This window comes from Canis aureus, chromosome 37 (assembly GCF_053574225.1).
Source record: "Canis aureus isolate CA01 chromosome 37, VMU_Caureus_v.1.0, whole genome shotgun sequence".
Lineage (NCBI taxonomy): Eukaryota > Metazoa > Chordata > Mammalia > Carnivora > Canidae > Canis > Canis aureus.
In genome coordinates, this window is record NC_135647.1 from 15,619,660 (window position 1) to 15,632,698 (window position 13,039).

The following is a 13,039-nucleotide window of genomic DNA, read 5'->3' on the forward strand; positions in this document are numbered from 1 at the left end:
AAATCAGAGAGGAAACATCCCAGCTGTGGTCAGGGTAGATGTGGCTATAGAAGAATGGTCATAAGGATTTAACTGCTGGCTTTGAAGGCAGAGGAAAAGGCCCTGAGACAAGGAATATGGGCAGCCTCTAGAAGCTGGAAAAAAGTAAGGGAACAGATTCTCACCTAAAGCCTCCAGAAGAATATAGCCCTTATGAGCATGCTATCTTTTGGTCAGTGAGACCTGTGTTGGACTTCTAACCTAGAGAACTTTAAGTTAATAAATGTATTTTCTTTTAAGCCATTAAGTCTGTGGTACTTTGTGATGACAACAATAGGAAATTAATCCAATATAATATCATAATATATATATATATATATATATATATATATATATATATATACAAGAAAACATTTAAAAGAGTATATGCTACAGTGTAACATTGGTTAGGTCATCCTTTTCATTATTTTTTTGGGCAATGGATATATGTCATTTGTGTAGTAAAGAAGTAATGGATATATTAAAGAATAAGGAATATTTTTAAAATTACCTTCTAAGGCTCAGTCCAGCTGTGACATGATATGAACAATCCAGGAAATGTCTCAGTTGTCAACCCATATCTTCCCTCTTCTTGGGTGCTATCCCCAGGTCTCAATTCTTCTACAAAGGACCACAAATTTCACATAAGTCTTGATGTCTAAAATATTCTTCTATGTCACAGGTACATATGTTTGTTTCAACTACCTAATGATATCAGTGTGTTTCTACATTTTTGTTATATGCACTTTTGGAGATATTTAATTGTTTAGTCAATAACAAATCCAACAAATATTTATGGAGGATACTTTGGGTGGTCATTCACATGCTGCATATTAGTCTTCATTAGGCCTAGTTTGGTGCTTTATGACAGTCTCAAGATCTTTTGGTAGAGCTCAAAATCCACAGAAGAAATTTTAAAAGAACATTTTAGAGACCTTGTGGCCCAAACAAGACTTGCTTCCCTTCACAAATCCATCGGTCCCAACTAAGTCTAAAAACCCTTAGAGTTCATTCACAGTCCACCCAATGTCAACAAGGGAGGGCTATTAACTGACACTAGAGTTATCCATACTGGTGAGAAGCACAGCAACTGAGACAGCGAGACTCCTTAGAAGGTACTTGTGAACCACTGAACCCTAAGCACGTGGTTTTAGTGAGTTAAAAATGTAGAACATGCCCACAAATACCAGTTCCCACTTGAACAAGAATTTGCTAGTTCTTATCACAGCCAACCATCTTCAGGGCTTTGAATGACCCTAGACTTCATTTGGCATTTGGACAGGACAATAGGTACTTTGCATGACCTGATTAGAGAATAATGCAAGGCTGTTTCCCACTAGGTCACTTTGATCCATGGCTGAGCCAAATTCCTCAGAACTCTCTCCAGCCAAAATATACCTTCAGATAAATGAAGGATATAGAGCAGATTTTTAGAAGTAGGGATCTCAGTACTTCTCATCATGTCTTTATTCATCAAATATTTGTTAGATACTGTAACCATATTCTCAAATGTTCATATGCTTAGGAATTACCTGGGAGGGTTCACTCTCCAGCAAACTAATTCAGCAGTTCAAGGATGGGGCCTGGGGGATCTCTATTTAACCAGCTTCATGGATGATTCTGGTGCCAGGCCTTCATAAACCACTTTGTAAAATGTTTAGTCCCTAGAATGAATAAGCAATGGTTCCTGGCTGTCAGGAGTCTCAAAGTCCAGGAAAGGTAGATGCATTATTGTAATGTTATACAATCAATGTAATGGAAGTCCTGGTGACAGAGAAAGGAGGAAAAATACTCCGTCTGGAGGAGTACAGTCTTAAAGGAGGCTGCCACAAGGAGAAGGAAGGGCATTCTAAGCAGAGGAAAAAACTCTACAAGGCCAGGGTCATGAGAAGACATGAACCATTAGGGACCAGTGACGGGAAGGTGAAGGGCACTCTAGGTGTGGACAAGCAGGAGAGAATCCAAGAGAATAGCATGGATCTTGATTTCCCACAAAGTCATTTCAACTTTATTTCATAGGCAACAGGGAGCTGGTGGAAGCTTTGAAATTTGCCTTTGAGAATATCTAGTACTGGGCAGATGTTTACTCAACTACTATCTCCTGAGGACCCAGCCTGTGCCCAACAGTGTGCTAGAACAGGGTTGTCACAGTTAGGAATTGTGACTCTCTAAGCAATGAAAGTCGAAACTAAGATGGTTCCAGTGAGTGTGTACAGAAATAATTGGTCAACAAAACTTGATATTAAAAAACAAACAAACAAACAAACAAACAAACAAGAGTTTGGTGACAGGTTAAACCGAAGAAGCAAGGAAAAGGAAATTTGCAATGTTTGGAGGCAGAGAGACTGCTAGAGCCTGAATGTTTATGTCCTCCTCCTCCCTGAATTCATATGTTGGAGCCTAATCCCTGACAGGACTGTATTAGGAGATGAAGCCTTTGGTAGATAATTAGGTCATGAAGATGGAGTCTTCATAATAGGATCAGTGAGTGACTTCATGAGAGGAGACACAGAAGAGATTGTCTCTTCCCCATGTGAGGGTGGCCATCTACAAATAATTGGAAGGCTCTAGCTAGAAACAGACCATGCTGGCACCCTGATCTCAGACTTCCAGCCTCCAGAACTGTGGGAAATAACTATCTCTTGTTTAACTGCCCAGTCCCCATGGTATTTTGTGAAAGCAACCAGCACTGACTAAGACAGAGACTAAGTGTTTGATGATGATGCTACTGGAGAGTACAGGGGCTGAAGGCTGGCCCCACACCCAAATGGGAGCCCATTCAGAGAGAGCAGAAGAGTGGCAATGTATGCAGCCCAATGGTGAGACATGGTGGGGGGGGGGGCAGTAAGTGGAGGAGGTGCAGTGAGCCATGAAGTGAGCCAGGGCTGAATGGGGTCCCCCCAAAGAAAGAATGAAGAAGACTGGGCAGGAAGAGGTGATCAGTCATTTTAAATGCCAACAGTGGGAAAGACTTTGTATTGGCTTCATCACATAGGATCCCTGGAAGACATCAATAATGACAACCTCCATGGAGGGCTGGGGTGGGATCCAGGTGTCTGAATGGAAGAAATGCAATGGGGAAGGAAGGGATGGAAGGTGTGAACATAAAGGCACGGGATGTAAACTCCTCTATCAGGAAAGTTGAGCCTGAAAGGAAGAAGAGGGGAGGAAAGGCAAGAAGGTAGATAGAACTGAGGATCTGAGGTTTTGGGCTTCTGTGAACATGTGGACGCAAGGCTTTTGCTTATATAATAGGAAGTTGTGGTGAAAATAGAGAAAGAATAAATTGGAGTTCTCTTTTAAATTTTATTGTATTAGTGGAAAATAATTGTCCAAGGTCTAGAAGGAAAATAAAACAGTGCTGAGGTTTCAAGTACTGGGAATCAGTAGAAAGTATTTCTCAGTCTTTGAGGTAGTCATCTCTCCCTATGTGGTTATGCACGGAGGCTGCTCTGACAAGTGAGAAGATAGAAAATATTCAAGGAAGAGGAAAGATAACGAGCCAGCTAGTATAGAGAGAAAATTGGCTAGAAATGATTACAAATAGTGCATGGCAGTCCCTGCCAAGGCCTGGGCTTGTGGTCAGGAGCCACACACCTACCTAGGGAGAGGCGTGATTTGACTTGAGTTTTGGCTATGGGATCATGTAGGCAGAGGGGGAAGTCCAGAAATTCACCTTAACAAATGACTACTGGACCTTTGGTATTTGATCTGGGAGTCTCCACTCAGAGACCAACCAGCTGGGCATAAATCCTCGTTTTTCTATATTTAGAACTCAAATGAGCAAGTCTGACCCACAGAGGAGTCCAATTGCTTCAACCATCCACGGCAGCCACGTTGTTTTATTTTTTATATTCTCATGAATAAGATGTTGTTTTCAAATTGCTATTTGCATGTGAAACCAGAATAGCAGTTTATACAGTTCCCTCAGAAACCGAGTGCAATAGAATGGTTTCAGTCTCGTGTTCTGTATGTGTGCACAAGCACGCTCAAGGGCGGGGTGGCACGTGTGCCCAACTGCAAACTGACAGTGCTTATATATATTCACATAAATACTCAAAAAATGTCCCAGAAGAATACATCCCAGACAGATAGCAGGGATTCACTGCGGGCAAAGCAGGGAGGGAATTGAAATTAAAGCTGATGGTCAAAAGGCACCTTAGTTTTACTTGCAATATTAGTTTTTTACCATATAAATTTATTACTTTTAGATTTAAAACATGAATTTAAAAAATTATGAAAAAGGGGCACTTGGTTGGCTGAGTCAGTTAAGCATCTGCCTTCAGCTCAGGTCATGATCCTGGAGTTCCAGGATCAAGTCCCACATAGGGCTCCCTGCTCAGTGAGAGTCTGCTTCTCCCTCTACCCTCATCCCGCTTGTTCTCTCTCTCTCTCTCTGTGTGTGTCTCTCGAATAAATAAAATATTTTTTAATTATGGAAAAATCAATACTAACAAGATTTTCCCAATTATTTTGGGGGGGAAGCCAAAATTAGCTACCACCCAGAAGAGGGATAGGTAGTCAGGACACAAGTTATGGAGAAGTAAGTGCTTGCTGTTTGACAGATGTCTAAATGCAACGAATGCTTCCAATAAATTGGAACCTTTTAAATTTGCCATCAGTGACCTCTTAAAAATAATTTAGTCTTTCTTCCCTTTGTCCCTCCAGGTGTCCACATTTCTTCAGACAGCTGTTCTGTGAACTAGAAGAATGGTTTCATCTTTGCAAATGTCACTTTCCTCCTAAGGATAAACATAAAAGAAGGTAGTTCTGACTCGTATTATTAGTCAGGTGGCAATGCTAGAAGCTATAATTCAAAGGGTTGGAGAATTTGCAGAAAATGAGGAACAGGAGGATATGAGAGCCAAGGTCTGCAGAGACCATGCAGTCGCTAGAACTCACATCAGCCCTTACCCTCCACGTGGCACCAGGTGAGGGCTGGGCACAGAGCTGCTAGAGGGTGGGTGGGGAAAATAATGGAAAGAAAACTGCACAGATAGTCTGTGGGAGATGCACGAGAAGATTCCCAAGCTGCAGAAGGGCCTCAATGGGGCTTGTTGGGGGAGAATCTGCAAGGAGACAAATCAGCCTTTCTCAACTTCTGCCAGCGAGGCTGGGTGACTCTGGAGCATGAAAGTAGACTGAGCTTCCACTCATGGCTGGAAATGCACAAATAGCAGAAGAATAGGAACGAGGAAATCAACATTAATGCATTGCCAAAATAGCTGGTCGTGAGGTCCTGGGACTGGGGTCTGGGGACTTGGCTGATAAACTGGGAGAATGGATGAGGGGAAAGACAAAGATGTCCTGTGATAAGGGCAAAAGAGGGTTGTTAAGTGGCAAGAGAGCAGAAAAGGAAGATGGGTAGAGTTTGTTTTCCTAGGCCTACTAGTCAGCAGTCTCTCTTAAGGGAGGAGCTGATTGTCATTCATTTTTTATTTATCATAGCACTTGCTCAATTAATGCTTTTAGTATTTGAGTGAACCAATTCATGGGAATGGTTTTCTCACCAGATTATCTTGAAGACAAGCCCTGTGTCTTGGGACTAGTATACCGAACATGCCTGGGAAAGCTCACGGAAGTGTGCAGGTAGGCAACAGCTGCTGAATGGACAAATGAACTGGATCTTTCTGAGCTCTGATTTCTTCATCTAAAAATGAAAACCACAAGATTGACTCCCATTCCTGAGAAGGGATGAGGCACACATTATAATACCAGACAAGTTTGCTCTTAAAATTTGCCAAACCAACTCTTGGGCATATTCATTTAAATTCCTCAGTGGGTAGCTGATTCCCTATGGCTAATACTGTATTCGGCCATGGAGGGAAATGAGTCACACAAATGGAATCATAAATACACAAACACACACACACACACACACACACAAAACTTGGCCATAGATTTTTTTTTTTACTTTTTATCTTCTCTAATACTCCTCCCTTCTGCCTTCCCCACCCCTTAGACTCCACTCCATACAACAGTCTCTCCTTGGACCAAACACCCATGACAAATTCAAAACAGTTGCCTGGGATTTGGCTACTGCTTAACAGGTAGTTATAAACCATTCTGTGGTGCTAACCGAGCCGGCATGAAGAAGCTAATTAAAGTAGTCAAGAAGATTGTTTAAATAAAAATGAAAATGTAAACACGGTCTTCATTGGATAGAGTGATTAGAAATTACAGTTGTTTGTTTGTTGTCAGAACTCTCTGGGCTTTGTCAAAATCCTGACACATGATATAACCTGTCACTAATCAAGAAAGAAGAAAATAAACCAAAAAAAAAAAAAAAAAAAGAAGAAGGAAAAAATTCTAAGTAGGAAAACAGACATAGGAATCTTCATCTTTCCAAGTGGGAAAAAAACATCTCATTTGTTTTTCTAGAACAAGTGTGATCTGTGTTTGGACAAAGCGTGAGCTCCTCAGTTTGCCTGGACAGACATGCTCGCTCTCTCTCTCTCTCTCTCTCTCTCCATTCTGAAGCCCTCAGGCGTGAGATATGCAGGCAGCTCCAAGTGGGAAAGGAGGCCATGAGGATGTAGACAAAAGAACAGAATTAAGGATAATCAAGGTGACAATTTCAATTGTTTTATGTATAAAAAGTCAAGCTCCACCTTCTTGTATATCTAGGGTGTACCTGACTTATGGAGACAACTCGACAGCATTAACCTTTTAGGTATTATGTATAACTGTAAGTTATTTTTTCTGAAATTGATACATTTAAATTCAGACTGCTTAAATATCTAATGGAGAAAATATCACAGGTTATGGAAGAATGGGAAATGCATGGAGGGACATGTTGGAAAAAAAAATATGTACAGTCTATGCTTCTGCTCCACTCGATTTAGTATGGATACGCTGCACTATAAAATAAAAACTTGAGAATAGGATAATTCTACCTCTAATCTGGAAACAGTTCCTGATATGCAGCATGTACACAAGAGTAGTTTTTTTTTTTTTTTAAGAAAAAGAGAGAAAGATAAACAGATGATATTTTTACCATGAATATTGCTAATTACACCTATGGATACAACATGTGTATGAAGATTGCCATAGATATTCTTCTTATTGATTTATTTATAAATCCTAATTACACAAGGCTTTGAGCTGAGGGTTTGTTTCTTTGTTTAAATGTGGCATCTTGGGGATCCCTGGGTGACTCAGTGGTTTAGTGTCTGCCTTCAGCCCAGGGCGTGATCCCGGGGTCCTGGGATCAAGTCCCACATCAGGCTCCCTGCATGGAGCCTGCTTCTCCCTCTGCCTGTGTCTCTGCCTCTCTCTCTCTCTCTCTCGTGAATAAATAAATAAAATCTTTAAAAATAAATAAATAAATGTGGCATCTGCTTATGGGCAAGTATTTCCTTAATATGATTCAGACCAGCTCGACATTTAAAATAAATGACATGGATCTGAATTTCAGAGAGGATTACAGAAAATTCAAACAAAACAAAATGACAATAACAAAACAGAAGTTGCCGGTATGCAATATACAGCAGGAACAGAGGGCGAGGATGAAGGGAGGGCCGAGGACAGTGCTTTCCTTGTCTTGATACTAGAGCAAACAGGAGCATCCCATGCCACTTTTGTTCAAACTGTCTCCCTCTCTCCTCCATCCTCTCTGTCCCCCAGTCATTTCTAGGCATCAGCAAGGGATAAGGAGGGGGAAGAGAAGGCAAAAAAAGCAAAGAACTGAGCTCATAATAATAACATTTGCCACTAATGATAATAGCAAACACTCATATACTTGTGGCAGCCACTCCTTGAGTGCTTTACATGTAACGCCTCACTTAATTCCCACAACAATCCTATGACTACTCCCATTTTACAGATGAGGAAGCTGAGTCACAGAAAGATCAAAAGCATTTAAAGGCAAGCACCAGGTGGTTAGCTTCAGACCATACCACTTGGGTGCTACTCCAAAGCACACAGCAAGAAGACAAAAGGTCTGAGACTAAGTAGCTGGCAAATTCCCTTCCAAATGCACAGTCTCCAGTTCTATACCACCCTGGAAATGGGAATTCTCCATGTGGGTACCCAAAGGCTAGCAGGTACCACATAGACTCAATAAATACTGGTTAAATGAAAAGATGTTTCATGTCAATCTATAGTGGAACTCTTTAGAATACATTAAGTCCATAAAAACCACAAAAACCTGAATTTGGTGGACTTACAATAGCCCAATGTCTGCTTCCATGCAGCCTAGGAAGGAGCTTATGGCACTCCCCTGAATTTCATCGTGATAATAAAGATCACCTCTTGTTAAAGTAGCAAGCAGTCCAGATCAGAGCTAGACTTCTCACCTGTCCCTAAACTACAGATCACACTCAGTGTATCAGAAAAAAAAAAAAAAAAAAAAAAAAAAAAAAACCAACTGTGGCACAGAGAGGAAATGAACCGAGACAACATCACTTGCAGCAACCGGAAGGAAAAACACACGTAGGGACGCCACTCACATTCTACGTGTGTGGTTGCCCAGTAGGGAAATGCTTGCAGCTGCCTTTAGAAGCAAGTCTGGTGGCTGCAGCAAGAGAGAAGCAGGATCATGAGGCGGGACTGAGCCGTCACCTCCCGCCTGCCTGGCCAGAGAGAGAGAGAGGGCCAGAACATCAGGGAAGACCAGATGAGCCAGCACCAGTGGGCCTGCCCCGGGTGAGTCCCCAGACACTCACTGTGGCCTGGGGGGGTGGGGAGACTCACTCACACTCGGACTTCCTGAGTTGGTGTCAGACATCTGTTAGTGCTCCCCACTGCCGACACCCCTTGACTGGAGCCAAGAGGGACTCAATGGCCCCAAGCAGGGAAGAGTGACTCCAGGTTTCTTTCCAGTTGATCTGCAGGCAGGGGCTTGCATGCAACCCCAAACCTACACGATTGATTCTAGCCTTGAAATCAACCTGGGTAGGTGCTTCCTGGTCTAGAAGCTGGGCGGCTCCTCCCCTCTTGCTGCCCTCCTCGGAGAGCTTACCTAGGATTACCTTATGCTTTGGCTTCTCCGACACCATTTCAGGGCTTCCAGGTGTGGGCTGTCACTTAAACCTTATGGTGGATGTGAGTCATTTCTAATGCCATTTCAGCCCCTCTGGGAATGACCCCTGAGGAGCAGGAAACCATGATTGAGAACTGGAGTCGTGTCCAGCTCTGCAGAGACCCCATCATTAGCATCATGTCTAAGGGCTTGGGGACAAATTGCACTGTGTTCTACTTGTCCACACCCGGCCCCCCCAACAGCTTCGTCCTTCCTTCTCTCAATACTTACTAAGTCACGCGTAACTCATTCATTCATTCGATTGCCTTTCTTCCACAAAGGGTTTGAGGCAGCCTTTTTGTCTTGCTGAAATTCTTTCAGAATGAAGGAAACGTACAATGTAAAAGGGCTAAAGCCATTTCTAAAAGGGTTACATGTTGTTCAAACTGTGTGGACATGGGTGAGCAGCTTATATTTTTCCCTGTGCCAGTGGTGAGAGCTGGGAGTGGGTTCTCTGGTCTTCTCTCCCCCCCGAAGCTGGTTCCCACCCAGGAGTGAGTTCAAAGAGCAGTTGCCCATGACAGAGCTCTGGGAACCAGCCAGATGGTTTTCAACCTTGTTTCTGTTTCCTTCCATGCTTGGGAGGAAATTCCGCCCAATTTTCAAGGACATTCCTGTTTTAAGAATAGGGCAAAGGGGAGCCGAGGAGAGAGAAGGATGTGAAATCAGCCTTGAGGTGGAGTTCCATTTCTCATTCATTAGTTAATTCACGTATTTAACACCTATCTCGTGAGTATTCACTGTGTGGCAGCTGCGTTTAAGTCCAAACTTAACATTAGATGGAGCAAAATTGATGTTGTCCCGCTTCCAAAAAGCTTACGGTCCAGGGGAGAAGCAGACGTTAATTACTAATTACACAAATGTGATAATGATCAGAACATATTGTGGGGGAAGCTGATCTCATCTGAAAGGCAGGGAGGTTTCTAGAAGGAGGGGGGAGACTAGAACTGAAAAAGGCGTAGGAGTGCACAAGGCTACGCTCCAGGTAGAGGGAACAGTGGAGACCACTTCCTGAGGTAGGAGACCACAGAATCACCTGGCAAAACCAAGGCCAGTGCAGCAGGAGGGAAGTGGGGAGTGGCTCAAAATGAGCCCAGAGGCCCAGCAGAGAAGGTGCTGCTTACTCTAAAAGCCATGGAGAAGGTAGAGGTGTTGTGGTCAGATTGATCTGCATTCTTAAGAAATCCCTTTTGATAGGTTTGGAGAATGGATGGGAGGGGGCTACACCTATGGGCAGGGAGACCAATGAGAAGGTGGATGGAGTCAGCCAAGCAAGAGTATCTATGTGAGTATGGCTAAGAGAGATGGCAGCGGAGAGAGGACTGCACAAAGTTAAAAGTCATTTAGAAAGGAAAATCGACAGTGCTTGGTGGTAGACAGAAAAGGGGAGTTGGGAGGGAAAGTATCCAAGACAACCCCCAGGTCCTGGTTTGCACATCAAGTGGATGCTGATGCTCCTTGGCGATCACAGAGACTGGCGAAGCTGGTCGGGACCAGGCCAGGGTTGGTTCAGTTCTAGAATCGATCCAGTGGTAGATGTCAGCCAGCCGGTTGACACTGACCAATATTTAGAGCTCTGAGCAGAGGTCTGGGGATCCTAGGCGTGGGGTTGGTAAGTGTAGCCGTGGGTACGGGTGACCTGCAGGAAAGTGTTGAGTGAGAAAGCAGGAGAGTGGCTTAGAATTGAACCTCAAGGAAGAAGCACCTGGGGGGCTCAGTCACTTAAGCGTCTGGCTCTTGATTTAGGCTCAGATCATAATCTCAGGTTCATGGGATCAAGTCCTGTGTAGGGCGTGCTCAGCATGGAGTCTGCCTAGGATTCTCTCTTCCTCTCCCATCCCCCTCCCCACTGCTTGTGCTCTCTCTCTCTCTCTCTTAAATAAATACAATCTAACAAAAAAAAAAAAGAAAGAAAGAAAGAAAAAAGAATTGGATCTCAAGAAATTCTAACTTTTTTTAAAAAAGAGCCTATCTTTATTCATTCATGAGAGACACAGAGAGAGAGGCCGAGACATAGGCAGAGAGAGAAGCAGGCTCCCTGTGGGGAGCCCGATGTGGGACTCAATCCCAGGACCCCGGGATCATGACCTGAGTCAAAGGCAGATACTCCTTTGAGCCACTGAGCCACCCAGGTGTCCCAAATTCTAACATTTAAATAGAGGAGAAGGGTCCCTCCAAAAAGAGTAGGATGATTCCTTGAAAAGTTAAATACAAAATTATCACACATGGCCCGGCAAGTCCACTCCTACTTATACATCCAGAAGAACTGAAAACAAAGATTCAAATAAATACATGTACCCACACTTTCATAGCAGCACTATTCACAATAGTCCAGGAGGGGAAACAGCTTGCGTGCCCGTCAGCGGATGAACGGAGAGGCAAATCGTGGTATATCCATGCAACCGAGTGTGACTCGGCCACACACAGAAAAAAGTACTTATACCTGCTGCTCCAGCATGGATAAGTCTCAAAAACACCATGCTGCAATGAAAGAAGCCAGGCACAAAAAGCACACGATTCCATTTATAAGAAATATCCAGAATGGGCAAATCAATAGAGACAGATGTAGATTGGTGGCTGCTGGGGGCTGGGGGAGGGGAAGTGAGGAGCAAGGGCTTGATGTGTACAAGGCCACCTTGTAGGGTGATGAAGATGGTTTGGCTCTAGATAGAGGTGGCGGCTGCCTGGTACTGTGGATATAGGAATATTGCTGAATGGTCCTCTTTAAAATGTCTAATTGATGTTATGTGAATTTACTTCAATATTAAAAAAAAAAAAAAAGACTAGGAAGGTGTAACTAGAGGAGTGGAACACAGGCTGCATGACTTTGGGCAAATAAAGCAGCTCCCAGTGCCTCTTTCTCTGTGTGTAAATGAGAACTGGCTCACTTGGATGCTCTGGTAAGGATTAAACAGGACAGGGTTTTTAAATTTCTAGCAGAGGGAGGGTGTAGTAAGAGCAGTCAGTTTCCTACTTCTATTCCTCCAGCCTCATCAGGATTGGACTAACTTCTTTTTTTTTTTTTTTTTTCCATAGTTAAGAGGATGATTACTCCTATAATAGTCTTTCTTACAAACTGCTCACCCCTTGGGGACATCCCTTTATTGTTTCCTTTTTTTAAAAAATGGTTTTTTCTTAGATTTTATTTATTTATTCATGAGAGACACAGAGAGAGAGGCAGAGACACAGGCAGAGGGAGAAGTAGGGAGCCTGATGTGGGACTCGATCCCAGGACCCCAGGATCACACTCTGGGCCAAAGGCAGACGCTCAACCACTGAGCCACCCAGGTGGGCGCCCCCCCTTTTTTTAAAAATTCTTTATTTAAATTCAATTTAGTTAACATATAGCGTATTGTTAGTGTCAGAGGCAGACTTCAGTGATTCCTCAGTTGCCTGTAACACCCAGTGCTCATTACCTCACGTACCTTCCTTCATGCCCATCACCCAGTTACCCCATCTCCCACCCCCGCACCCCTCCAGCGACCCTCAGTTTATTTCCTAGAATCCAGCATCCCATGGTTTGCCAGGACTGGCCTAACGCCTGACAGCCTGAATCTTTATCTCAGGACCTGAGAACTCTCTCTAAGCCAGGTAGGGCCACTGTAATCGCTTAAAGGCAAATGAAAATGCCCAGAAACTGTCCAATGGGCCATAAATATCCCAGCATCCTCAGGCCCGAGCAGAGTGACTCCAAGACGTGTCTTTTACCTTTGCCCCAAAGCTGTTACGTGAGCTCACGCTCAGTTGCCCACAGTGGTAGCTGGCTGCATAATGCGCCCTTCCCTTCTCCTTACCCCTCCCCTACTCCCTGCTCCCCGACAGGCTGTCCTGACATCATTTGTTAAACCATATGCACTTGAATCTGAGTCAGGGTCCGCTTCTGGAGGAAACTGAAGCGGACACAACCTGCTACACAACGCCGTGGATACTCAGGTCATGTCATCCCATGTTCCCCATTTCATCCTAGACACCTGCGCTTCGCTCTCTCGCATACCCATT

General features: G+C 43.7%; 1 protein-coding gene and 2 long non-coding RNA genes across 3 annotated transcripts in view; 2 read left to right on the forward strand and 1 right to left on the reverse strand.

Annotated features, from left to right (window-relative positions):
- Positions 1-9,411, reverse strand: part of LOC144306694 (uncharacterized) — a 34,993-nt gene extending 25,582 nt beyond the window's left edge. Inside the window, exons 1-2 of the long non-coding RNA XR_013373807.1 lie at positions 9,272-9,411; positions 530-639 (exon numbers count right to left, since the gene is read on the reverse strand). This is a non-coding gene — a long non-coding RNA (uncharacterized LOC144306694). The remainder of the gene's footprint in view (positions 1-529; positions 640-9,271) is intronic.
- Positions 4,705-6,820, forward strand: LOC144306696 (uncharacterized). The gene is made up of 3 exons (XR_013373809.1): positions 4,705-4,949; positions 5,532-5,607; positions 6,499-6,820. It is a non-coding gene; the product is annotated as an uncharacterized LOC144306696 (long non-coding RNA).
- Positions 8,465-13,039, forward strand: part of NEDD9 (neural precursor cell expressed, developmentally down-regulated 9) — a 182,939-nt gene continuing 178,364 nt past the window's right edge. Inside the window, exon 1 of the mRNA XM_077886187.1 lies at positions 8,465-8,664. The gene's annotated coding sequence lies outside the window, so the exon portion shown is untranslated. The remainder of the gene's footprint in view (positions 8,665-13,039) is intronic.